This window comes from Myripristis murdjan, chromosome 21, assembly GCF_902150065.1.
Source record: "Myripristis murdjan chromosome 21, fMyrMur1.1, whole genome shotgun sequence".
Classification (NCBI taxonomy): Eukaryota; Metazoa; Chordata; class Actinopteri; order Holocentriformes; family Holocentridae; genus Myripristis; species Myripristis murdjan.
In genome coordinates, this window is record NC_044000.1 from 94,548 (window position 1) to 120,904 (window position 26,357).

General features: G+C 43.4%; 1 protein-coding gene and 1 long non-coding RNA gene across 2 annotated transcripts in view; one reads left to right on the forward strand and one right to left on the reverse strand.

Moving 5' to 3' along the window:
* arhgap15 (Rho GTPase activating protein 15) overlaps positions 1-26,357 on the forward strand; it is a 94,405-nt gene that overhangs the window by 43,777 nt on the left and 24,271 nt on the right. The gene's annotated exons all lie outside the window — the stretch shown is intronic.
* LOC115380288 (uncharacterized) lies at positions 25,434-26,050 on the reverse strand. Its single transcript, XR_003930308.1, has 4 exons — positions 25,937-26,050; positions 25,790-25,857; positions 25,619-25,693; positions 25,434-25,531 (listed from the first exon to the last, which is right to left on the reverse strand). It is a non-coding gene; the product is annotated as an uncharacterized LOC115380288 (long non-coding RNA).

The following is a 26,357-nucleotide window of genomic DNA, read 5'->3' on the forward strand; positions in this document are numbered from 1 at the left end:
CCTGTTTACAGTGAGTGCCTCTGTTTGCCTCTAGAACTGTTGCCCCTTAAGGCAGCTCAGTTAAAGACTAAACTATTTTTCACTCCCTGAGCTGGAGAGAGAGAGAGAGACCACTGGGAATTCAGCTGATAAGAAATGATGGTGTTTCCACTATATGTATTGGAAGAGAGGAGTGATCAATTTGAAATTGAGATTCTGCTTGCTGCGGTAATATCAGTTCAAAAATTAAGTACAAGCATAGAGCCATAGCACATTAGCATGTTGTACTTGGTTTAAAGGTACAATGTAATAGTAACAGAAGTATAAAAATTCATCACAAAGAGCTTCCTATAAACTCACCTCTCATTACTAAGGAGCCTCTCACCTCTGAAATGTCTCAGTTCTGAATTATACCTTGACTGACAGAACTTGAACTTGAAGACTATTGTAAACCTGACCTGCTATCCAGAGTCCAGGCAGAATCAACAAATCCTCCAGTTGGTCATGGGTTACCTATTTGTCCCACCTGTCAGTTAGGCTTCACCAGGCCTGGCCATCCATCAGACCTCTGCCATGCAGCTGAGGTGAAACCTGTGCCATGTATGCCTTTGCTCCAAGGTTGAATTATGAGCCAGCAGTATCAATTGGTCTTATATGTGACTTGAAAACATAATCTCCCCCATAGGTATGTATAGTCTTATCAATGTGGCTTGTTTTTAGTAGGCCAGTCAAGTTTTATGTGCAGTTTAGAGAAAAGTCCCCTTTATTATCAAATATTTTGCAGCGTGTGCCCAAAAATATTCTCATAGAGACCTTGAGAGCAGATTGCCAATATTCCCAGGGTGGTGGTATAATTTGGCAATAAATATTTACATGCTCGAAATGTAGGCCAGAATACCCACTGGCACTCAAGGTGGTTCCATCCAGTTAATCAGATAAGCATGTGCGTGGCTGATGAGTCACAGGCAGCGTTTAGACAACTAATTAGCAGTGGAGGAAGCCCCTCATAGCAGGAGGTGTAATTAGGCTAACCTGCTACACATTTCTCTGCTACCCAGATCAAACGGCCAGGGGAGGGGAATGCATACATTTCTCACTAAACGTGGTAATAGTAATATGAGAGGACTGGTGAAGATGTTAGATGTTTTGCAGGAGCACCTTAGTTTACATTTCAAACAAATTATGAATTTGTGTTTTGTAGGATAAATGAGCTCAGCATTCTAGTAGCTGAGGTGCTCACAGGAAAGGTTTAGAGAAAATGCTGCTCAGTGCTGAGGAATCCTTTGGTCCTCTGCCCTGAACCCTGGTTCTAGGAAATACTAAAACAGATGATAGCTTTGGTATTTCAGTATAATATTCATTATGGATACACAAACTTTATGTCAGTTGCTTCCATTTTAGATTGTGAAAAGTGAGTAATCACACGAGAAAAAACAGAAAATACAATGCAAATTAGCATAATGATTGCTGGTTGAGAACCAATCAAACTCAGGTTCTTAAATTCTCCTATTAAAACTTTGCTCCTAGTCCTACCTTGTCTTTGAATTGAAACAGAAATTAGAATTAAAGCTGCAAGCAGCGTTGGGCGGGCCCTCGCCCCCTCGTGCACGTCGGGGATGGCGCGTGTGTCGAAGTGTAGACAATTCGTCCGTTTGTGCCAGTTTTAAGGGTATTTTTTCAGTGCTTTTATTTTGAAAGAGTTTTGGGCTTTTATTTTGAAAGGCCGCGAAAGTCCTGGTGTGTGACCGACAGGACTACTGGCAGCTGCTGCATGATCACACCAAAATGCAGGCACACACACTCACTCACTCACACAAACACACACACACACACACGCGCACGTGCACACACACACGTGCACACACACACACACACACACACACACACACGACGCCAACAAAAACCCACTGGTAGTACATTCGCTGCTGGTGACCCTCTGGCCACTAGCAGCGCCCCTCCAGCAGATGGCGCCCTTAGCATGTCCTAGTGTGTGACTGACTTGAGTAGTGGCAGCTGTGGCATGATCACACCAAAATGCAGGCAGACAGAGAAATCCTCATTCAATCTAATGGAGAAATCCATAAAACCCACCCCTGTTTGAGGTGTCACAGCTTGGTCACCGTTTGAGTTACAGACGTGATTCAAAGCTTAAACGAGTCACGAGACTCGGATGTATAAATCTCCCATTTACATGATTTTGCTATCTTTTACCGTTTTTGAGTTCTGGCAGTTTTAGTTTGAGAGTGTTTTCTGCTCCCTCTGAGCTCTTACAATGGGTGTGTATTGCGCATTCCTGAGGCAGCTAGAGTGAGTCACATGTCCAGGCAGAGTGCAGAGCAGAGCACACCAGAGTCAAAAATGTTTGAAAACTCTTCACAGCTCCCATAAACTTGGTCCAATCCACATCAAAACTACATATTTTTGTAGGAATTTTCGTCCTCTCTCCATCTGCATAGTTGTCAAAGCCGTCAGACTTTTACTTTAGACTCCAGGGGCCTAATTAGTGCCAAGTGTCAGCCTTTGCACACCAAACTCCATGGGAAAAAATGAGGTTTTGGTTTTGGCCACTCCGACTTTGAGGGCTTATAAAATCCAAACTAATCGAGTAATGATGGAATCTTTAGCAACTTTTGTTCAGCACTGTGTCCTCTGTGATCTGTTAAATTTTCAAGCTGCTGCCATTTACGCCCTGGGAGGAGATAGATTTTGTTCAAAGCAGAATTTTGGGCATGAACGTGACTTTGCAACGCAAATTGCAGACTTCCTGTTGGTTTTAGGTCAGTGGTGTCAGCACGTGATTTGTAGGGCTTGATGAGATCTACATTTCAGCATTGGTTTGGTCTTTCTAGCACATTCCTGTGGGCCGCAGTGGCTGCCTTTGTGTGCCTAGGTGGCGCTACCGAGCCCATTTTTGCACTTAGGGGTCCGTTTTTCCATTTTATCGAATTTTTCACCAGACCTGAGGTCCGTGCCAAATTTGGTGAATTTTTGAGAATGTTTAGGGGGTCAAATTAAGGCTTAATGACACGTAATAATAATTAAAGCTGCAAGCAGCGTTGGACGGGCCCTCGCCCCCCCCGTGCACGTTGGGGACGGCGCGAGTGTCGAAGCGCAGACAATTCGTCCGTGTGTTCCAGCTTTAAGGGTATTTTTCGGTGCTTTTATTGTGAAAGAGTTTTGGGCTTTTATTTTGAAAGGCCGCGGAAGTCCTAGTGTGTGACCGACAGGACTACTGGCAGCTGCTGCATGATCACACCAAAATGCAGGCACACACACTCACTCACTCACTCACTCACTCACACGCACGTGCACACACACACAGGTGCACACACACACAGGTGCGCACACACACAGGTGCACACACACACAGGTGCGCACACACACACACACACACACACACACACACACACACGACGCCAACTAAAACCCACTGGTAGTACATTCGCTGCTGGTGCCCCTCTGGCCACTAGCAGCGCCCCTCCAGCAGATGGCGCCCTTAGCATGTCCTAGTGTGTGACTGACTTGAGTACTGGCAGCTGCTGCATGATCACACCAAAATGCAGGCAGACAGAGAAATCCTCATTCAATCTAATGGAGAAATCCAGAAAACCCACCCGTTTGAGGCGTCACAGCTCGGTCACCGTTTAAGTGACAGACTTGATTCAAAGTTTAAACGAGTCACGAGACTCGGATCTATAAATCTCCCATTTACATGATTTTGCTATCTTGTACCGTTTTTGAGTTCTGGCAGTTTTAGTTTGAGAGTGTTTTCTGCTCCCTCTGAGCTCTTACAATGGGTGTGTATTGCGCATTCCTGAGGCAGCTAGAGTGAGTGACATGTCCAGGCAGAGTGCAGAGCAGAGCACACCAGAGTCAAAAATGTTTGAAAACTCTTCATAGCTCCCACAAACTTGGTCCAATCCACATCAAAACTACATATTTTTGTAGGAATTTTTGTCCTCTTTCCATCTGCATAGTTTTCAAAGCCGTCAGTTTTACTTTAGACTCCAGGGGCTTAATTAGTGCCAAAAGTCAGCCTCTTCACACCAAAGTCCATGGAAAAAAACGAGGTGTTGGTTTTGGCCACTCCGACTTTGAGGGCTTATAAAATCCAAACGAATCGAGTAATGACGGAGTTTTTAGCAACTTTTGTTCAGTACTGTGTCCTCTGTCATCTGTTAAGTTTTCAAGCCGCTGACATTGACGCCCTGGGAGGAGATAGATTTTGTTCAACGCGGAACTTTGGGCGAGAACGTGAACATTCCAACGCAATTTGCGGACTTCCTGTTGGTTTTAGAGGGGGGGTGTCAGCGCGTGAATTGTAGGGCTTGATGAGACCTACATTTCGGCAGTGGTTTGGTCTTTCTATCACATTCCTGTGGGCCGCAGCGGCTGCCTTTGTGTGCCTAGGTGGCGCTACCGAGCCCATTTTTGCACTTAGGGGGTCCGTTTGTCCATTTTATCAAATTTTTCGCCAGACCTGGCCTGCGTGCCGAATTTGGTGAGTTTTTGAGCGTGTTTAGGGGGTCAAATTAAGGCCTAATGACACGAGATAATAATAATAAAGAATTAAAGCTGCAAGCAGCATTGGTCGGCCCTCGCACCGGTGCCGGTCCGCCACGATGTTTGAAGTGCAGACATTTCATCCATTTTTCCCTTTTTGTAAGGGTATTTGTCTTTGCATTCAGTTGGAAAGAGTTTTGGGCTTTTATTTTGAAAGGGCCAGGATGTCCTAGTGTGTGAGTGACATGAGTACTGCGCTAATACATGAGTACTGGCAGCTGTGTCATGATCAGCCCAAAATGCAGGCAGACAGAGAAATCCACATTCAATCCAATGGAGAAATCGATAAAAACCCACACCCGTTTGAGGTAACGCCGCTCGGACATCGTTTCAGTTACAGACGAAATTCGAAGTTTAAACGAGGCACAAGACTCGGCTCTATAAATCTCGTATTTACACTATTTTGCTATCTTGTACCATTTTTGAATTACGGCAGTTTAAGTTTGACTGTTTTCTCTGCTCCCGCTGACGGTTTATAATGGGTGTGTATTGCGGAACTGTCCGTTGCCTAGAGTGAGTCACATGACCGGGCAGAGTGCAGAGGAGAGGACACCAGGGTCCAAAATGGTCGAAAAGTCTTGACCGCGGCCACAAACTTGTTCCAATTTAAAAATTAATTTCATATTTTTGTAGGAATTTTCGTCCTCTTTCGTGTGGCATAATTTTCGAAGCCATGCGACGTTTACTTTAGACGCCAGGGGCCTAATTAGCGCCAAGTGTGCGCCTCTTCACGCCAAACTCTATGGGAAAAACGACGCCCTCGAAGTCGGCGTTGCCGACTTCGAGGGCTTATAGTTTAAAATCTAAACGAGTAATGACGAAGTCTTTAGCAACTTTTGTTCAGCACTGTGTCCTCTTTCATCTATTAGCTTTTCGAGCCGCCGCGATTTACGGCCTCGGAGGAGATAAATTTTGTTCAAGGCGCAATTTCGGGGCCCGACTTTTACTTTGAAAGGCAAATTGCGGACTTCCTGTTGATTTTAGGTCGGGGGGGCGAGCGCGTGAAATCTCGGCCTTGATGAGACCTACGTTTCGGCGCTGGTTTGGTCTTTCTATCACGTTCCTGTGGGCCGCAGCGGCCGCCTTTGTGTGCCTTTTTGTGCCTAGGTGGCGCTAGCGAGCCCATTTTTGCACTTTGGGGGTCCGAGTTGCCATTTTATCGAATTTTTCGCCAGGCCGGAGGTGCGTGCCAAATTTGGTGAGTTTTTGAGCATGTTTAGGGGGTCAAATTAAGCGTCAAAGTGACGTAATAATAATAAGAAGAAGAAAAAAGAAACGGTACAAAAACAATAGGCCCTCTCTACGATGTAGGGCGAGGGCCTAAAAAACGAAGCAGATACAATAGGGCTTCGCACTGTTCCAGTGCTCGGGCCCTAATAATAATAAGAAGAAAGAATCACTACAGAAACAATAGGGCTTCGCGCTGTTTCAGCGCTCGGGCCCTAATTAAAGCTGCAAGCAGCGTTGGACGGGCCCTCGCCCCCCCCCGTGCACGTCGGGACGGCGCGCGTGTCGAAGTGCAGACAAGTTGTCCATTTGTGCCATTTTTAAGGGTGTTTTTTTTTTGTGCTTTTATTGTGAAAGAGTTGGGGGCTTTTATTTTGAAAGGCCGAAGATGTCATACCATTGACCAGTCTTCATGGATCATGCTACACACTCTCAAATGTCAAGTCCAACATTTTCAAAATGAAAACACTTCAAAGGTGATCTTAAAAGCTTTAAGTTATTTTCATTATCATTTCTTCAAACCCAACTGAGTGAGCTGGAGGGTTAGATCACATTCACACATTTCCAGTACAAGTCCTTAAGAATAAATCAGATGTCCCTTTATATATGAGGTTAATTTCACGATACGTCAGTTATAATCGAGCAGATGACCAAAACTAAGACGTACCCATGCGTGCTGCAACACGGCGGAACTCCTGGCGAAACAGCTCCTGCAGGCCAGGCTCGATGATCAGGCGTGGAGGGAAATCCAGCACAAACACCTACACACACATAAAAAACATTTAGAATCACATTTAGGTTTCTAAAATAAGCACGAGAAAACACACGCTGTCCTGTGCTGTCACAGCTAGAGGCTGTGACAGCACAGGACAAAACAAATACTGCCAGCAGCAACTGCAAATTAAACACACCTTCGCCCAGCGGCTGCAGACTGTAGCCAGGAGAGCACCGAAGTCCAGCGACGCCTCTCCGATGTTCCTGCTGGCCGTGAGGTTGTTGCTGGGGGCCATCACGCAGGCCACGTCCGGGGTCCACGGGAGAGCGGCGTGGGACACCTCCGTCCTCAGCTCTGCTGCATGCGCACCTGGAACAGAGAGAAAAGCAAAGGAGACAGGTCCCTCTGGCATGGCAACGATCCCATCCACCATGGGCCGCAGGTGGGAGGCTCCCACGACGAACACCATCTGCAACGACAGAGACACGGCTTTAGAACACAGACACGAACCGTGACTTCGTACAACCAGCACTGTGTTTCTGAAAAGGGAAGACTAATACCTTCTGGTCCGGCTGCTGAGCTGGAGTGACCAACTTGAAGCTCCGCTGGGTCAGCTTCGAAGTCGGCCATCTCCGCACACGATGGCGGTAACCGGTACCGCGCCCTGTGTGGTTGACAACAAAGTTAAGGATGATGACACAAAATTCATACATCTTTTCATTACATTCAAACTGCGTCAGTTAAACATTAAAAAAATAAACTGTTTGATACTTACGAGCAACGAACTCGGGGACAGGCGGCTGGGGGGTCCATGGCTGCGGCTGCGCCATCCTCCGCTTCTGGGCCTGGGCGCAACGGTGGGACTTGGCACGGGGCATCTAGGAATGAAAAACAAAAAATTTTATTTTCTTCAAAGTTCAAAGAAACTTTAAAAATCCATGTGAATCTGTCCCAATCATACTCACAAACAATGCTTTCCAAGACAAGGTCAGCCTTCAAATACACAAATGTTTCAATTTACCTTGGCAGTGGGAAATCAGTTGTGTGTGTATGTGTGTGTATGTCTGTCTGTGTGTTGAAGGAGTAAAAATATGTGTGTTGATTAACAATTAGTTCTGTGTGTGTTTTTTTAAATGGAATAAATGTGTCTGTGGTAAGTTGTTCTGGATCAAGGGATCGCAGATGTAGGTGCAGGTAGCTCGCAGGGCAAATGCAGGTCACTCGGTCTCGATAGAAGCCAAAGCAGGAGAACACCAGATCTCACAGCCAACAGATATGAATCTGTAAATTAAATGACACATCGTTTGATTTAAACAACATTACTTGTCTAATAGAAAACATTTAAGTGAACAGAACTTTACACAAAACATTCTGAATACACTTAACTGTAGCACATTTTAGGCTTTAATTTTAAACAGTCTTTCTCTCTACAACACAGTTAAGACAAACTAGCATCCATACTATTGTGTTCAAGTAACAGAAAGAAAATGGCCACCACCACAACTGTGCTGCTCAAAACAGAGATACATCTTAACAAAGAAAACCTTTTCCTCTCAAAACTGTGATTAACCAGCAAATTGGCATCCTTATTACATTATTTGCTTCCTCATTACACAGAAAGTGGCTGACAACATCTCACAGCTTAGCCATACTGGTGGACACAGAGACACCCAACTAAATACAGCTTATGGTTCCTGCACACAGGAAACGACACACACGTCCGCACGGGGGGAAAAAATGCAACTATTACAATTAATTATCAAAATTAAATAAAATAATTTCCCTTTTTCACACAAGGAAAATGTTTTCTTTTACAACAATATAAAACCAACCACTAGCAGAGCTTTGCATATCACACAGCTACACCTGCTCTTTGAATACACACAGAAGCCACACACACGCAACTACATACATCATAAGCTTAGTTCCATGCAAATAAACCTGATATGAAACTACAAAAAAACACATGCCAGTTTTCATCGTCAAGTCCAATAATTTTCCTTTTTCACACAGCAAGAGAAAGTTTTGATCTCAAAATCTGGTTGAACCACACATTAGCAAAGCTATCAGTGGCGTATAAAGAGCAGATATAGCTCTGTCACAAAGCCACACACACACTCAACTCAAGTACATATCACAAACTCAGTTCCATGCAAATAAAACCTGATATCAAACTACAAAAAAAGCACACACACCTGCAACTACTTGTCATCAAGTCCAATAATTCTCCTTTTTCACACACCAAGAATAAGTTTTCCTCTCAAACCAAACAATAGGACAGCTTTGCCTGATACAGCAACACCTGTTCTTTGAATGCACACAGAAGCCACACACTCAACTACATACATCATAAGCTCAGTTCCATGCAAATAAAACCTGATATAAAACAATTCAAAAAACACACACATGCCAGTTTTCATCATCAAGTCCAATAATTTTACTTTTTCACACAGCAAGAGGAAGTTTTCATCTCAAAATCTGGTTGAACCACACACTAGCAAAGCTATGACTATAGCTAGCTAGCCCGCTAACTAGCGCTAGCTTAGCGCGCTAATCTAATTAACAAAATGCCATCAATAAACTTTAAAATTCATCTCACGTCGACGGCAATACTTCATAACAAATGTTTCAAGTCAACCACTTGTATCTTAAGAGTTGGGGTTATCAAATACAGCCTAGCTTTGCATGTAAAGCTAGGCTGCCCCTCCATGAAAAACCAGCAAACAGCATAAAGACGATACAACAGGCCTCGGGCCTACCAGAGGAACGGCTAGCTAGCGCTAGCTTAGCACGCTAATCTAACTGACCGAATGCCATCAATAAACTTTAAAATTCATCTCAAGTCGACGGTAATGCTGCATAATAAACGTTTCAAGTCAACCACTTGTATCTTAGGAGTTGAGATTACCAAACACAGGTTAGCTTTGCATGTAAAGCTAGGCTGCCCCTCCATCAAAACTCACCAAATTCCAGCAAACAGCACAATGCAAAGTACATAATCACTCTCTGAAATATAACATTTTAATGTCGTGTTTTACCTGCGTTATCATCAACCATATCCTCATATTAGCACAGAGTAAACACAATAGGCTAACGTTAAGCTAACAGATGAAAACAGGTCTTACCTCGGAGGTCTGTGAAAAGAAGTGGGTGGGGCGGACACAGACGCAGGAGCCTTTTAAACGCTGTGGAAAAAAACGTGCGTGTGCACGCGCGTGGGCGCGCGCGCATGCACGTGTGTTGTGCGCGTGCGTGCGTGTGGGTGCGTGCGTGCGTGTGTGTGTGCGTGTGTGACATGAGTACTGGCAGCTGATGCATGATCACACTAAAATGTAGGCAGACAGAAATCCTCATTCAATCCAATGGAGAAATCCAGAAAACCCACCCCTGTTCGAGGTGTCACAGCTCGGTCAATGTTTGAGTTACAGACTTGATTCAAAGCTTAAACGAGTCACGAGACTCGGATGTATAAATCTCCCATTTACATGATTTTGCTATCTTTTACCGTTTTTGAGTTCTGGCAGTTTTAGTTTGAGAGTGTTTTCTGCTCCCTCTGAGCTCTTACAATGGGTGTGTATTGCGCATTCCTGAGGCAGCTAGAGTGAGTCACATGTCCAGGCAGAGTGCAGAGCAGAGCACACCAGAGTCAAAAACGCTTGAAAACTCTTCACAGCTCCCACAAACTTGGTCCAATCCACATCAAAACTACATATTTTTGTAGGAAGTTTTGTCCTCTTTCCATCTGCATAGTTTTCAAAGCTGTCAGACTTTTACTTTAGACTCCAGGGGCCTAATTAGTGCCAAGTGTCAGCCTCTGCACACCAAACTCCATGGGAAAAAATGAGGTTTTGGCTCTGGCCACTCCGACTTTGAGGGCTTATGAAATCCAAACGAATCGAGTAATGACGGAGTGTTTAGCAACTTTTGTTCAGCACTGTGTCCTCTGTCATCTGTTAAATTTTCAAGCCGCTGACATTTACGGCCTGGAAGGAGATAGATTTTGTTCAAAGCGGAATTTTGGGCGAGAACGTGATGTTCAAACGCAAATTGCGGACTTCCTGTTGGTTTTAGGTCGGGGGTGTCAGCGCGTGATTTGTAGGGCTTGATGAGACCTACATTTCGGCATTGGTTTGGTCTTTCTATCACATTCCTGTGGGCCACAGCAGCTGCCTTTGTGTCCCTAGGTGGTGCTACCGAGCCCATTTTTGCACTTAGGGGGTCCGTTTGTCCATTTTATCAAATTTTTCGCCAGACCTGGCCTGCGTGCCGAATTTGGTGAGTTTTTGAGCATGTTTAGGGGGTCAAATTAAGGGTTATTTGGGCGTAATAATAATAAGAAGAAGAAACGAAGCAAAAACAATAGGGCTTCGCACTGTTCCAGTGCTCGGGCCCTAAAAAACACTACAATTAAAGCTGCAAGCAGCGTTGGACGGGCCCTCGCCCCCCCGTGCACGTCGGGGACGGCGCGTGTGTCGAAGCGCAGACAATTCGTCCGTTTGTGCCAGTTTTAAGGGTATGTTTCGGTGCTTTTATTTTGAAAGAGTTTTGGGCTTTTATTTTGAAAGGCCGCGGAAGTCCTAGTGTGCGACCGACACGAGTACTGGCAGCTGCTGCATGATCACACCAAAATGCAGGCACACACACTCACTCACTCACTCACTCACTCAGTCACACAAACACACACACACACACACACACACACGTGCGCACACACACACACACACACACACACACACACACACACACACACACGACGCCAACAAAAACCCACTGGTAGTACATTCGCTGCTGGTGCCCCTCTGGCCACTAGCAGCGCCCCTCCAGCAGATGGCGCCCTTAGCATGTCCTAGTGTGTGACTGACTTGAGTACTGGCAGCTGTGGCATGATCACACCAAAATGCAGGCAGACAGAGAAATCCTCATTCAATCCAGTGGAGAAATCCATAAAACCCACCCCTGTTTGAGGCGTCACAGCTCGGTCACCGTTTGAGTTACAGACTTGATTCAAAGCTTAAACGAGTCACGAGACTCGGATGTATAAATCTCCCATTTACATGATTTTGCTATCTTTTACCGTTTTTGAGTTCTGGCAGTTTTAGTTTGAGAGTGTTTTCTGCTCCCTCTGAGCTCTTACAATGGGTGTGTATTGCGCATTCCTGAGGCAGCTAGAGTGAGTCACATGTCCAGGCAGAGTGCAGAGCAGAGCACACCAGAGTCAAAAATGTTTGAAAACTCTTCACAGCTCCCACAAACTTGGTCCAATCCACATCAAAACTACATATTTTTGTAGGAATTTTTGTCCTCTTTCCATCTGCATAGTTTTCAAAGCCGCCAGACTTTTACTTTAGACTCCAGGGGCTTAATTAGTGCCAAAAGTCAGCCTCTACACACCAAACTCCATGGGAAAAAATGAGATTTTGGCTATGGCCACTCTGACTTTGAGGGCTTATAAAATCCAAACGAATCGAGTAATGACGGAGTTTTTAGCAACTTTTGTTAAGCACTGTGTCCTCTGTCATCTATTAAATTTTCGAGCCGCTGGCATTTACGCCCTGGGAGGAGATCGATTTTGTTCAAAGGCGGAATTTTGGGCGAGAATGTGACGTTCAAATGCAAATTGCGGACTTCCTGTTGGTTTTAGGTCGGGGGTGTCAGCGCGTGATTTGTAGTGCTTGATGAGACCTACATTTCGGCACTGGTTTGGTGTTTCTATCACATTCCTGTGGGCCGCAGCGGCTGCCTTTGTGTGCCTAGGTGGCGCTACCGAGCCCATTTCTGCACTTAGGGGGTCTGTTTGTCCATTTTATCAAATTTTTCGTCAGACCTGTCCTGCGTGCCGAATTTGGTGAGTTTTGGAGCATGTTTAGGGGGTCAAATTAAGGGTTATTTAGACGTAATAATAATAAGAAAGGAGAAGAAAAAGAAAAAGAAAAAAAAAAAAAAACACTACAATAACAATAGGGCTTCGCACTGTTCCAGTGCTCGGGCCCTAATAACAATAGGGCTTCGCGCTGTTCAGCGCTCAGGCCCTAAAAAAAACACTACAATAACAATAGGGCTTCGCGCTGTTCCAGCGCTCGGGCCCTAAAAAAAAAAACACTACAATAACAATAGGGCTTCGCACTGTTCCAGTGCTCGGGCCCTAAAAAAACGAAGCAGATACAATAGGGCTTCGCGCTGTTCCAGCGCTCGGGCCCTAATAAGAAAGGAGAAGGAGAAGAAAAAAACACTACAATAACAATAGGGTGCACTGTTCCAGTGCTCGGGCCCAAATAAGAAGAAGAAGAAGAAGAAGAAGAAGAAGAAGAAGGAAAAAACGAAGCAGATACAATAGGGCTTCGCACTGTTCCAGTGCTCGGGCCCTAATTATGTCTCTGGGGTCCATCGTGTATAGCCTTTGTTTGGCCTTATGTTCCCAAGGTCCTATGTTCCCAAGGGCCTGCCTTAAAGCCCTATTATGTAAGATTTTGTATTTTTGTGAAACAGTACCCCCTACAGTTGCAATTCCCTCTTACACCACTGTCGTAAACTCCAGTACATCTGCATTTGTTTACAAGCTGAGGGACTGGGAACCAACAAAGACAATGCCAGAAGCCAAATAGCATGTTGATCGACAAGGTATAGTACTGATGATTCTGCATCGTTTTATTTATTGTTTTATTAAATAATGAAAAAGAATAACAGAAAGTCTTAGATTTGCTGAAATACTACTTGTATTTTCAGTCCATAGACATTGTTTGCTAAGTCTCTGAATATAAAGTAACGTTGTGTGTGAAATTAGATAAAATGTTGGCGACATGATATAGGCTACATTGCACATAATTGGACAGTGTACTTTATTACAAGATAGAATTGCAAGGTAGCAAAGGCATACTTGGCATGATATTGACAAAGACTGACTAAACCTATTTGCCATGAGATAAATTTATCTATTAAACAGTAGCCTGAGACAGAACTGAGGTTAGATGACCCTTGAGTTTGAAAAAAAAAAAAAAATCAACACTGCTGATGTCCCAGATGGGGCCTCAGAGCTGTATAAACAATATGGCACAGATGCAGTATTAGATGAGGGAGTTTTGCAATTGATGATGAGCAGGAGCCAGAATTGTGATCCAGCCCAGTCCTCAACAATCATGTCTGCGGAAATGCATGAGCCCCCAGCAGCAGTGTCATGACGCCTTGATGTTAACTCATGATATTATCCAGGATATCACACTAGGCCTGTGCTCAACCTGGATAAACAATTGATAGAATGAGTATATAAAAAAAACAGGGTTTATGTAGCCAATTGTCTTTCAGGACCTTCTATCATCTCTTGCATGCATTTTTTCTCAATATTACTGTAATTATTACTGACTACAAATGTTCAATAATATAATTACACTCAAATATTCTATCTGGATGCATCATAAGAAATTACACATTGTTTTCTAAATTGGTACTTAGTGTGAAAGTAACCCCAGTTTGTGTTTCTCGCATGGAATTATTGCTTTGTTTTTTGCATACATAACACATATTGGAGCTAGGCTGAAAGGGACCAACCTGAATACACTTCTCCGCCCTCAACATTAACTTCTTCTTCTCTCAAACTGTGCCACTGGACTTTGTGTATGCTACTGCTGCTGCCAAAAAATTCTATCAATTTGCGACATTTTGAGGCATCTCTCTCCAGGAATTTAAGTGTTTTCTCTCTACACTTTTAAGCCCCACCCCTTTTTTTCCATTTTCTTGGATTTTTATCCATATCATTTCACTCATGCACTGTGTCATGAAGTTGTCAATCAATCAATCAATCAATCAGTCTTTATTTATATAGCTTCAAATCACAACAAAAGTTATCGGGGGACTTCATGATATGAAGTCCCCTGGCCTATAGCAGCATAACAAAGGGCTGGTCCAGGGCAACCTGGGCTGGCCCTAACTATACGCTTTGTCAAAGAGGAAAGTCTTTAAGTTTACTCTTAAAGGTAGAGAGAGAATCTGCTCTCCGAACTGAGACCGGAAGTTTGTTCTACAAATGTGGAGCCTGGAATTGGATCTGCCTCCCATTCTTGTCTTAGAAATTTTGGGAACCACCAGTAAAACTGCATTTTGGGAGCGCAGTGCTCTGGCAGGGTAATAAGGAACTATGAGCTCTTTCAGATAAGATGGTGCCTGCCCATTAAAAGCTCTGTAGGTGAGGAGAAGAGTTTTAAATTCTATTCTAGATTCTACAGGAAGCCAATGTAAAGAGGCCTATATTGGAGTAATATGATCTCTTCTCCTAGTTTTAGTCATCACATGTGCACCAGCGTTCTGGCCCAACTGGAGAGTCTTTAACGACTTGCTGGTACAGCCTGATAATAAGGAATTACGGTAGTCTAACCTAGAGGTAACAAAGGCGTGGATTATTTTTTCTGCGTCACTCTGAGACAGGATATGCTAGACTTATGAGATATTACACAAGTAAAAAAAGGCAGTTTTAGAGATCTGTTTAATATTGGAGTTAAAGGACAAATCCTCATCAAAAATAACTCCGAGGTTCCTTAATGTGGAACTGGAGGCCAAGGTAATGTCGTCCAGAGTACCTATATCATTAGAAACTGATTCCCTAAGGCAGGGGTCACCAACCCAGTCCTCAAGGGCACCCTGTCCTGCAGGTTTTGGTTTCAGCTCTGCTCTTTCACACCTGATCCATTTAAGGGATTCATGCTGATTGGTTGAAGCAGATCTATCTGAACAGGGCGTGCAGGAAGATGCATGGGCCTTAATTGGGTCAGGTGTGCAAGAGCAGAGCTGAAACCAAAAACTGCAGGACAGGGGGCCCTTGAGGACTGAGTTGGTGACCTCTGCCCTAAGGTATTTAGGGCCGAACATGATAACTTCAGTTTTTTCTGAGTTTAATAGTAGAAAATTTGTGGCCATCCAGGCCTTAATATCCTTTAGGCAGGCGTGAAGTTTACTTAGCTGATGAGTTTCATTCGGCTTTACGGATAAGTACAACTGAGTATTGTCTGCATAACAGTGAAAATTTCCGGAGTGTTTCCGGATAATATTACCTAAAGGAAGCATATAGGACATGAATAAAATAGGACCAAACACAGAACCCTGTGGAACACCATATTTGACCTTTCCGCAAGAGGAGGATTCATTATTAACGTGAACAAACTGATGTCGATCTAATAAATAGGACTTAAACCAGCTTAATGCAGTTCCTCTAATGCCAATTAATTGCTCTAATCTCTGTAATAGGATGTGATGGTCAATAGTATCAAAAGCTGCACTAAGATCCAATAACACAAGTCACTGATTCTTGGGAATTTGGATAAATCATGTCCCACTAAGAAAAATGCTGTTTCTGCTGGAAATTTACAACATTTTAATGAATAAAAAGAATCAAGGGCATAACAAAAAGTAATAATTTCATTGAATAATATATTTACCACATGAAAGAGTACATCATAATATGTATTAAAAACTACAAGAGTTTGGAACAATATTTCACCATAACATGTCAACACCGTCACTTTTGTATAAAAAATATTAGATTAGATTATGGAATAAATGTATACTTTTTAAGAAGAGGTCTTATGTAGGTAGCAACAGGGGGGAAACAAGATGGCTAATGTGAACAATTCTTGCTTATCACCGTCGGACGTCACCACCATCAGGTTTTCTGTCTGATGGTGATGACTGAAGTCTGAAAAATGCTTATAACCGTGCTCAGGATTGTTATTTTTTGTACCAAACAGTTAAATAGAGTTGTTAAGCAAGAAGCCATTGACTTCAGTGGTATAAATTTTGGAATTGTATATTGTAATGAGGCGACTGTCACCACCGTCAGATTAGTGTCACCACCGTCAGAGGCAGTTATTTGTTTTAAATGAATATACGTACAATATGTTTCTTTGGTGCTGTTGAATTATTAAAGTATTAGTCTCTTTTAATACGAATATATGTTTTTCAATAAAAAAAAAAAAACATTACAGTTAGGGTTGTCCCGATCCGATCGTGTGATCGGAAATCGGGGCCGATCACATGACTGAAGACTCGATCGGGACTCGGACGTTATGTCCCGATCAGGTATCGGATAAATAATATATATACATATGTATATTTATTGTCAGGGTTTTCCCTGCCTTATAATTTCTTAGGCGCACCGCCTAGACGTTTTCACCGACCGCCTAGATCAAATGAACGAGGAAAGGGGAAAAAACGCACATCGACATATTCAATCTGCGGCTCCTTTAGGAATCTGTTGTTGATGCTAGCTTGGATTGTCCGGAGGGAGTTAGGCGGGTACTGGGCTATACGTCATGAAATACTGACAACGGAATTAACCAATCACTGCAGCGAATAGTTTGTGCGTGCATGCTGAGAGGATGGCTTTCAGCCGCGACATTTCCGCTGTAGGCTAGGCGGAGGGGGAATGTATGAATCGCCTAGCGCGAAAAACACAAGCGCTGGCAAATACCAGTAATACAATGACAACATAGCGACTTTCCAAAATATCCCCAAGTGACTTAATAACCTAACGTTAGTCAGAAACTTATTTATGTAACGTTTGTTGTGTTTGTTTTTGTGCCGATATGCCGTGCGCTGGCCGCCCATCTCTCCCTCGTTCCACTTGCTGATACAATGACAACTTAGCGACTTTCCAAACTCCCCCAAGTGACTAAACCCCCTAACGTTAATCAGAGACGGATTTGTGTAATTATTGTGTTCGTTTTTATGCTGCTATGCCGTGCGCTGGCTGCCTTCCCATCTCTCCTTCGTTCCACTTGCTGTTCGCTTCGCTTTTCACACACAAGCACCCAGCCCCCCCGCGCAGTAACCTATCAGCTGTATACTAGTTTCCAACCGCTTGGTTTTTGTATTAATTTCTGTACTTTATTTTATTTCCTGCTACTGTTTGTGTTTGTACATATTTTGTCAGTATCTTAGATCTTGCCATTTATGTTTGTGTGTGGAGACATTTGAGAAAATAATTAAAAATAATTAAATTATAAAATGTTAATCTAATGTCCAAATAAATCGGTTAATCAATATCTGCGTTTGCCAATTAACTGCCTTTTATCAAAATGCAGTTTGTTAAACACTTAAATTGTTATACTAGCTTCTTCATTTGTCTCAAAGAGTGCATTTCATTTCCATATTGACCTATCCGGTTGTTTCTTGGCAATCATTAATAACATATCATTTCCTGGAAAAATGCCTATTTTATGAAAAAAAAAGCAAAATGAGGAGGTTGCCCCGGTACATTGCTGAACAGCCAAGACCTTGGCCTATAATGATATACCTTCAGATTTTGTAATTTAACTCACTTTTTTTTTTCAAAATTAAAACCTGTTTTATCCAAATTCCCAAGAATCAGTGAAGTACAGAGGGAAACTATTATCTGATGGAGTAAGGAGGTCATTAGTAACTCTAACTAGAGCTGTCTCTGTGCTATGGTGCGCTCTAAATCTTGACTGAAAGTTTTCAAATAGTTCATTGTGCTGTAAGTAGTTACAGAGCTGGTTAGCGACTACTTTCTCTAATATCTTTGAGAGAAATGGGAGATTAGATATTGGTCTATATGTGGCAAAACGGGTAGTTGGAAGAAATATGTAATAAGGCTTGAATTTAAATGTGCTCGACAACGCCACCTGGGGGAATTTCACCCCCAGGAACTTAATTAACAGGTTCGTATGCACCCAGACCAGACGTGAAATCAGTATAAAAATATAGATTTATTTTCACAATGTTAAAACAAGGTGGAATACAAACAGTGACAAAGATCTTTTCAAGTACTACAATACGGCCAATACAAAAATCTCACTTAGGGTCACCAGTACCAGTATGTTTAAGAAATCAAAGCAATTACAATAAAGAAAAACTCAAAACAACCAAAGGAATAAACAATGAATTAAACACACTTAAACCTCACACAAACCAAGCATAAGCACACAAAAACATTCAGAAAGAAAACAAAAAAATAAAGCAGAGCAAATCATAATAAACTCAAAACACAATATTCATAATTCAGGCAATAAACACAAAAAGTAAATAAATAAAATAAATCAGGGCTTACTGGGACTGACCCAAAAGTGGGCCAATTGCAGTTCGTCCCCGCGTACAATGATGCGGGAGATCAGCCAATCACAGCACGGTACTTATAATAGTCACTGGCGGTAACAGACGGGGTAAAACAAACAGTGGCGTAATTGAGGCCACAGTGGGAGCCAACAATATAAGTGCGGCTGTGCAAAGCAGTGTAATGCAACTCCATATAGCGCAAAAACAATGGCTGCAAACAGTAGCTACATGGCAGCATGCAAGACAATAGATGAAACTAGACTTTATAAAGTTTCTGAAGAAACTTTGATGTGCTTGCCTTGCGAGCGCCTAGACATGTGTAAACCGCCAGCCCTATGCTGTTTGTGGGCTGTGTAGTGTTGTGGCTCTTGCCCAGGCGGGGAGTTGAACCCTGGTCTCCTGCATGGCAGGCAGAGACATTATCCACTGTGCCACTGGGGCTTGTGTGGGCGGAGCCAGAAATGAGGCTCTATGAAGCACACAGCATGAGTGACAGTGCTGCTTCTGTGAAAAATCACCTAAAAGTAGTGGTCAAACTACTGCTTTTTTCTCAATGACAGTAAGTCCAAGCAGAAAATAAAAGGTATCATGAGAAAGGCAAGGCTTTGGGCTTTCAAACTGTGTCAAATTATTTTCCAACTCCCAAAAATGCCCACCTTAGAGTGAGTTGGAAAAGTGTGTCATTCTGCTTCTCTCCTGAGACTTTGCATTCCAGATATAATGGGAGTCAATGAGGGAGAGAGCTGGCACTCCTGCCTCGTTAAGGGTCACAGTTTAAAAAGTTGAAGCTACTTTGCTTTTGTATTTGCATTTTTCAAAGCAGAACTAGTTTTACTACTACTTTCCAAAAAATTATGCATGTGGAGTGAAAATTGTGGCCAGGAGAGCAAGTTTAAGACAAAAGTTTTAGGCGAATTTTCAGGGCTGCTCCACTCTAGCCCTCAGGAATGCCACTCTAGCTCACTCCATTAGTGTGTATTGTGTTTGGAATTCTGACTTCAAACTGGAATTGTGGAAAAACGGAAAGTCTGATCGGTTTGAAAATCGACACACCGCTTCTTCTCCACAAGACGCACATTTTTCGTATTTGGGGCGTAGACGCAGGTCCAAAGCTCTGGGTCCTGGAGCCGTCCAAACTTTTGCCAATTCATTTCGGATGGCCGAAATTTTCCACAAAAATTGGAATTTTGAGAATTCCGTGGGTCGGATTCCTTATAAAAGTAATAGCACACTTCTCCCAATGGGGCCGCACATTTTCCCAATTCATTGTGTGGGTCTAAAATGAAAGCTGTAGGAGGAGTAGCGCGCCGAAGGATTTGCAGAAAAATAAACTATAACTAGACTTTATAAAGTTTCTGAAGAAACTTTGATGTGCTTGCCTTGCGAGCGCCTGGACATGCGCTAAATCAGCAGCCCTGTGCTGTTTGTGGGCTGTGTAGTGTTGTGGCTCTTGCCCAGGTGGGGAGTTGAACCCTGGTCTCCTGCATGGCAGGCAGAGACACTATCCACTGTGCTACTGGGGCTTGTGTGGGCGGAGCCAGAAATGAGGCTCTATGAAGCACACAGCATGAGTGACAGTGCTGCTTCTGTGAAAAATCACCTAAACGTAGTGGTCAAACTACTGCTTTGTTCTCAATGACAGTAAGTCCGAGCAGAAAATAAAAGGTATCATGAGAAAGGCAAGGCTTTGGGCTTTCAAACTGTGTCAAAATTATTTTCCAACTCCCCAAAATGCCCACCTTAGAGCGAGTTGGAAAAGTGTGTCTTTCTGCTTCTCTCCTGAGACTTTGCATTCCAGATATAATGGGAGTCTATGGGGGAGAGAGCTGGCACTCCTGCCTCGTTAAGGGTCACAGTTTAAAAAGTTGAAGCTACTTTGCTTTTGTATTTGCATTTTTCAAAGCACAACTATTTTTCCTACTACTTTCCATAAAATTATGCATGTGGAGTGAAAATTGTGGCCAGGAGAGCAAGTTAAAGACAAAAGTTTTAGGCGAATTTTAAGGGCTGCTCCACTCTAGCCCTCAGGAATGCCACTCTAGCTCACGCAATACACACTCATTCAAAAGTCAGAGGCGGCTCAAAAATAACTCCAAACTTAAACTGTGTTTTATGGCAAACTAAAACAGACATGAAAAATTGAAGATGACACACATAAAGTTGAACATCTGCTGAGTCATTTAAGCTTTGAATGGAGTCTGTGAGCCAAAGAATGAGGGAGCTGTGAGGCTTTGAAAATGCATGAGTGTCTGCCGATTTCCCATTCTTTTTCTATGAGGGCAAAATCGTGATTTAAATTGTGAATTATGAAAAATCCCAAAGTCTGATCGGTTTGAAAATTGACACACCTCTTCATCTCCACAAGATGCACATTTTTCGTATTTGGTGCGTGGATGCAGGTCAAAAGCTCTGGGCCCTGGAGCCTTCTGAAGTTTTGGCCATTCATTTCGGATGGCCGAAATTTTCAGGAAAATTGGAATTTTGAGAATTCCGTGGGTCGGATTCCTTATAAAAGTAATAGCACACTTCTCCCAATGGGGCCACACATTTTCCCAATTCATTGTGTGGGCCTAAAACCAAAGCTGTAGGAGGAGTAGCGCGCCGAAAAAAAGGTGGAATAATAATAATAATAAAAAGATTAAATATGCAAGATTTTAAGATGTGTTGCCTTTTCAAGGCAAGCACATAACTAGACTTTATAAAGTTTCTGAAGAAACTTTGATGTGCTTGCCTTGCGAGCACCTGGACATGTGCTGAAACACCAGCCCTATGCTGTTTGTGGGTTGTGTAGTGTTGTTGCTCTTGCCCAGGTGGGGAGTTGAACCCTGGTCTCCTGCATGGCAGGCAGAGACACTATCCACTGTGCTACTGGGGCTTGTGTGGGCGGAGCCAGAAATGAGGCTCTATGAAGCACACAGCATGAGTGACAGTGCTGCTTCTGTGAAAAATCACCTAAAAGTAGTGGTCAAACAAATGCTTTTTTCTCAATGATAGTAAGTCCGAGCAGAAAATAAAATGTACCATGAGAAAGGCAAGGCTTTGGGCTTTCAAAAATGCCCACCTTAGAGCGAGTTGGAAAAGTGTGTCTTTCTGCTTCTCTCCCGAGACTTTGGATTCCAGATATAATGGGAGTCTATGGGGGAGAGAGCAGGCACTCCTGCCTCGTTAAGTGTCACAGTGTAAAAAGTTGAAGGTACTTTGCTTTTGTATTTACATTTTTCAAAGCAGAACTAGTTTTCCTACTACTTTCCAAAAAATTATGCATGTAGAGTGAAAATTGTGGCCAGGAGAGCAAGTAAAAGACAAAAGTTTTAGGCGTTTTTTCAGGGCTGCTCCACTCTAGCCCTCAGGAATGCCACTCTAGCTCACGCAATACACACTCATTCAAAAGTCAGAGGCGGCTCAAAAATAACTCCAAACTTAAACTGTGTTTTATGGCAAACTAAAGCAGACATGAAAAATTGAAGATGACACACATAAAGCTGAAGGTCTGCTGAGTCATTTAAGCTTTGAATGGAGTCTGTGAGCCAAAGAATGAAGGAGCTGTGAGGCTTTGAAAATGCATGAGTGTCTGCCGATTTCCCATTCTTTTTCTATGAGGGCAAAATCGTGATTTAAATTATGAATTATGAGAAATCGCAAAGTCTGATCGGTTTGAAAATTGACACACCGATTCTTCTCCACAAGACGCACATTTTTTGTATTTGGTGCATGGACGCAGGTCCAAAGCTCTGGGTTCTGGAGCCTTCCAAAGTTTTGGCCATTCATTTCGGATGGCCGAAATTTTCAGGAAAATTGGAATTTTGAGAATTCCGTGGGTTGGATTCCTTATAAAAGTAATAGCACACTTCTCCCAATGGGGCCACACATTTTCCCAATTCATTGTGGGGGCCTAAAACCAAAGCTGTAGGAGGAGTATCGCGCCGAAAAAAAGGTGGAATAATAAAAACAACTAGAGGATTGTGCAGTTTCTGGGGAAACTGCGTGGGCAAGCTGGAAGCTTAACCGCGGCGCACGGTTTCCGAGCAGAAAATAAAACGTATCATGAGAAAGGCAAGGCTTTGGGCTTTCAAACGGTGTCAAAATTATTTTCCAACTCCAAAAAATGCCCGAGAAACGGCGAGTTGAAAACGTGTGTGTTCCTGCTTCTCTCCCAAGACTTTGCATTCCAGATATAATGGGAGTCTATGGGGGAGAGAGCTGGCACTCCTGCCTCGTTAAGGGTCACAGTTTAAAAAGTTAAAGATACTTTGCTTTTGTATTTGCATTTTTCAAAGCAGAACTAGTTTTCCTACTACTTTCCAAAAAATTATGCATGTGGAGTGAAAATTGTGGCCAGGAGAGCAAGTTAAAGACAAAAGTTTTAGGCGAATTTTCAGGGCTGCTCCACTCTAGCCGCTCAGGAATGCCAAGAATGCCACTCTAGCTCAACTCCATTAGTGTGTATTGCGTCTGGAATTCCAACTTCAAACCGGAATTGTGGAAAAACGGAATGTCAGATCGGTCTGAAAATCGAAACCCTGCTTCTTCTCCACAAGACGCACGTTTTTCGTATTTGGTGCGTGGACGCAGGTCCAAAGCTGTGGGCCCTGGAGCCTTGCAAAGTTTTGGCCATTCATTTCCTATGGCCGAAATTTTCAGGAAAATGGGAATTTTGGGAATTCTGTAAGTCGGATTCCTTAGAAAAGTAATAGCACACTATTCCCAATCGGGCCGCACATTTTCCCAATTCATTGTGTGGGCCTAAAACGAAAGCTGTAGGAGGAGTTACGGTCCAAAAAAACGGACCTATAAATAAATAAAGAAATAAAGAAATAAAGAAATAAAGAAATAGTAGGAATAACATGAGTGTGCAAGCTGCAGCTTGCCCACTAACTAGAGGATTGTGCAGTTTCTGGGGAAACTGCGTGGGCAAGCTGGAAGCGTAACTGCGGCGCGCGGTTTCCGAGCAGAAAATAAAATGTATCATGAGAAAGGTAACGCTTTGGGCTTTCAAACGGTGTCAAAATTATTTTCCAACTCCCAAAAATGCCCGAGAAACGGCGAGTTGAAAACGTGTGTGTTTCTGCTTCTCTCCCGAGACTTTGCATTCCAGATATAATGGGAGTCTATGGGGGAGAGAGCTGGCACTCCTGCCTCGTTAAGGGTCACAGTTTAAAAAGTTGAAGCTACTTTGCTTTTGTATTTACATTTTTCAAAGCACAACAATTTCTCCTACAATTTGATGCCAAATTTATGCATGTGGAGTGAAAATTGTGGCCAGGAGAGCAAGTTAAAGACAAAAGTTTTAGGCGAATTTTCAGGGCTGCTCCACTCTAGCCGCTCAGGAATGCTAAGAATGCCACTCTAGCTCAACTCCATAAGTGTGTATTGCGTCTGGAATTCCAACTTCAAACCGGAATTGCGGAAAAACGGAATGTCGGATCGGTCTGAAAATCGAAACCCTGCTTCTTCTCAATAAGACGCACGTTTTTCGTATTTGGTGCGTGGACACAGGTCCAAAGCTGTGGGCCCTGGAGCCTTCCAAAGTTTTGGCCATTCATTTCCTATGGCCGAAATTTTCAGGAAAATGGGAATTTTGGGAATTCCGTAAGTCGGATTCCTTAGAAAAGTAATAGCACATTATTCCCAATCGGGCCGCACATTTTCCCAATTCATTGTGTGGGCCTAAAACGAAAGCTGTAGGAGGAGTTACGGTCCAAAAAAACGGACCTATAAATAAAGAAATAAAGAAATAAAGAAATAAAGAAATAAAGAAATAGTAGGAATAACATAAGTGTGCAAGCTGCAGCTTGCCCACTAACTAGAGGATTGTGCAGTTTCTGGGGAAACTGCGTGGGCAAGCTGGAAGCGTAACCGCGGCGCGCGGTTTCCGAGCAGAAAATAAAATGTATCATGAGAAAGGTAACGCTTTGGGCTTTCAAACGGTGTCAAAATTATTTTCCAACTCCCAAAAATGCCCGAGAAACGGCGAGTTGAAAACGTGTGTGTTTCTGCTTCTCTCCCGAGACTTTGCATTCCAGATATAATGGGAGTCTATGGGGGAGAGAGCTGGCGCTCCTGCCTCGTTAAGGGTCACAGTTTAAAAAGTTGAAGCTACTTTGCTTTTGTATTTACATTTTTCAAAGCACAACTATTTTTCCTACAATTTGATGCCAAATTGATGCATGTGGAGTGAAAATTGTGGCCAGGAGAGCAAGTTAAAAACAAAAGTTTTAGGCGAATTTTCAGGGCTGCTCCACTCTAGCCGCTCAGGAATGCCAAGAATGCCACTCTAGCTCAACTCCATTAGTGTGTATTGCGTCTGGAATTCCAACTTCAAACCGGAATTGCAGAAAAACGGAACGTCGGATCGGTCTGAAAATCGAAACCCTGCTTCTTCTCAATAAGACGCACGTTTTTCGTATTTGGTGCGTGGACGCAGGTCCAAAGCTGTGGTCCCTGGAGCCTTCCAAAGTTTTGGCCATTCATTTCCTATGGCCGAAATTTTCAGGAAAATGGGAATTTTGGGAATTTCGTAAGTCGGATTCCTTAGAAAAGTAATAGCACACTATTCCCAATCGGGCCGCACATTTTCCCAATTCATTGTGTGGGCCTAAAATGAAAGCTGTAGGAGGAGTAGCGCGCCAAAAAAACGGACCTATAAATAAAGAAATAAAGAAATAAAGAAATAAAGAAATAAAGAAAGAAATAGTAGGAACAACATGAGTGTGCAAGCTGCAGCTTGCCCACTAATAATAAAAAGAAGAAATATGCAAGATTTTAAGATGTGTTGCCTTTTCAAGGCAAGCACATAATAAAAGAAAAATAATAAGTATGCAAGATAATAAGATGTGTTGCCTTTTCAAGGCAAGCACATAATAATAGACAAGGCAGCATACACAGCAATACAAGACAAGACCAGACAAGACAGCAGTAGAGTCCCGGTGCACCAGAGCGTTGACCGCCGGAGAGTGGAGCACCGCAGCGCACAGCCAGGCCAAAGCGTGCCTACGAAGTGCGCACACAAAATAGCATTTACAATTATGTTGGTTAAAATGTGAATGACCAGGCGTAACCTGGCTACAGGCCACCTACCACAGAGCACAGAGCACAGGCACAGCGTCTCCGCCGGGGAGGAGAGGGAGAGCAGCAGGCCGCAGTTAAACGCTGCTGAGAGACCACAAAAAGAAAGTTTAGCGGCTAGCCGGATAGCAGCCACTAGCGAGCTGGATTACAGCTGCCGTTGGGTTAACTGAGCCGACATACCTGGAGGGAGCGAACAACAGCGTAGACAACCTCCAGTCCCACACAGCCGCAGCCAGCCGACAGCCTCACTGCAAGCACAACGTAAAGCAGGTGTAATGCCCAGAGACCGCAGAGACACCCAAATACCACAAGGCGAAAAGGACTTACAATTTTCGGAGAGATGGAGAAGACCTGGCGAAATCGGCAACGCCAACCGCCACACGGTTCAAAGCACATGGAACGCCACGACACACACGGACGCCAGCCCCAAGGGAGACAAGGTAGCACACTGAGCAAACACACACACCGGAGCAGTTAAAAGGCTAGCGACTCCACCCCGCAATTAGTGCCGCGAGATGACCCACACCTGGTGTGGAGCAAGCGAAAAGGAGGGGGAAGGGGAGGAGGAAGAGACTATCCTGCTACATATAGTTGGCTAAGACATCTGAGACAAGAGTAGGTTTTTTGAGAAGCGGTTTAATTACAGCTACTTTAAAGGACTGTGGCACGTAACCTGTCGATAAAGACGTATTGATCATATCTAGCAAAGATGTGCTAAATAAAGGTAATACTTATTTAAGCAGCCTAG